The sequence below is a fragment of the Magnolia sinica genome, chromosome 1 (assembly GCF_029962835.1).
Source record: "Magnolia sinica isolate HGM2019 chromosome 1, MsV1, whole genome shotgun sequence".
Lineage (NCBI taxonomy): Eukaryota > Viridiplantae > Streptophyta > Magnoliopsida > Magnoliales > Magnoliaceae > Magnolia > Magnolia sinica.
The window spans coordinates 49,218,373-49,220,497 of NC_080573.1; positions in this window are offsets into that span (position 1 = coordinate 49,218,373).

Sequence of the window (2,125 nt, forward strand, 5' to 3'; positions counted from 1 at the left end):
ATTGGTATGATCTAAGCCTGAATTCTTGCATCTCATACTTAAATTCCATGTCCTGCATCACCTATTAGGAGGTCTCTTCTTGTAGAAAAGTCCAAATGGGAAATGCGGTTACTACGAACATTGCATGTTATGAAAAGGTGGAACTTATGTTTACCTTAGGGAAGGTTATTACTTTAGCCAATGTGTTGCACATTCCAAAAATGCCCAAGAACTTAGGATCGAGCTACCTTTTAAACAAGGCTAGTTTAAAATATGTTTATAAATCTGATCAGATTATTATTATTAAGAATGCATGGTTTATTTGTGGAAAAAGATTATGTAGATCATAACATGAAATGTTTAAATTAAATTTTAAAATGAATAAAGATGCTTCTACTTATATGGTATGGTGTGTTCTATTTTTTATGGTGTGGTAGATTAGGCCATATAAATGTTAAATCTATTAAGAACTTGACTACTTGTGGTATAATACCTCATTTAGAAAATAATCAATTTGAAAAGTGTGAATCTTATTCAATATCTAAGGTAATTAGAAAATATTTTCCTGACATGAAAAGGAATTTTGAATTACTAGGTCTGATCCAATCTTACATATGTGACCTTAATGAAACTATCACTGGTAAGTGTTCACACCCCAAGTATAGGGTTGTGATGTAGTAATAATCTCAGTAAGACTGAAGTTGAATCCACAGGGACTGAACCTTGTACGTAACCTAAAATTAACTTGAACTAAAACTAGGTGAAGATGAAACCTAAATCAGAGGCTTTTAAAAAAGTAATGGTGAAATAGTATACTAAAACTTAGAAAATTCAAAGGTAGGAAACTAGGGTTTCCAAGGATCTGCTTGTAGAGATCTTATGCTTGATTCAAGAACTCAACTGGACTTAGAGTCCCATCTTCATCCAGTTGGAAGATATAACATTAAAAATCAACTATGAACTTCCTTTGATCTAGTTTTCAAGAGGTGAAAGGTATGAGAATTAGACTTGATTCCATCACAAGATCATGCCAAGGAGACAAAGTAAACAACAGAATTTAACCAATCCACATCCAATCTGAGAGAGTTATGAACATAGGGAAGGATTTCATCATCCATTTATGCCCATGAGATGATGGTGAACAACGGGGTTCCTACGATCATAACCTCCATACATGCATGAAAAATACCAGAAGATATCACAGATCCATTGTAATTTGAGTCACAACAAACCATTAAAAACTAAAGGCATTCCTTAAAATCAAACTAGAATCAAATCAATTTATAAATCAAATTTAAATTAAAGGCATAAAGGAAAGTCTCCCATCTCACTACAAGCTTCACCTCTTAGCCCTAGCTAAGAGGTTTAGCTAATCAGGGACATGATTAGATTAAAATTCTCTTAAGAAAAAAATTCATAAACTGAAATTGAAAATAAAGAGAAGAAAAGAACTCTGGCAGATGGCCAGCCCAACACTCCTCTCACTCTCGTCAGATCTCCACACCTTGCCCACATCCCTGTTGTGCTCTTGCATTCTCCTCATCTTTCCTTTTATAATATTAAGAAGGTCGGTCAGTGCATGCCGGTTAGTGTCACGCCACAAACTCAGAAACCGGGCTCACAAAATTTTCAATCCCCAAATCCGGTGCCGACAGCTTCCGTAGTACCCCATTCTCAGCTCCCAGCGTCCACACGCCAGATTCCGATCCTGAGATCCTAAAATGAGGATTTTCCAACTTACATTTAACACGTAAGAAGCATAACCACAAGTTTACCCAAATCACAAAGGCAACATCATCATCACATATCCACTAATATAAACATTTGAATACACTGCTGAAAGGGAAATACATATGACAAAATCAAAGCTCTAGAGGTCCACTGCATGCTCCAAGCTCAAAGTTGCTGCAACCTAACGCCACCTACATGCATCTATCGTGCATAAGCTTATAGAAAGCTTAATGGGTGGTGAAAGTGTGTGCACACGGTAAGTGCCAAGTAAGCAATATCAGAGTAATCAGAGTAAGCAGAAATAAAGATAAGCCCATAATCAGAAATACTGGCAAGATCATAAATCATACAATATCAGATTAATGCGAAAACGTGCTGATAGGCCCATAAATATCATCAGCCTTATCCAGGCTAC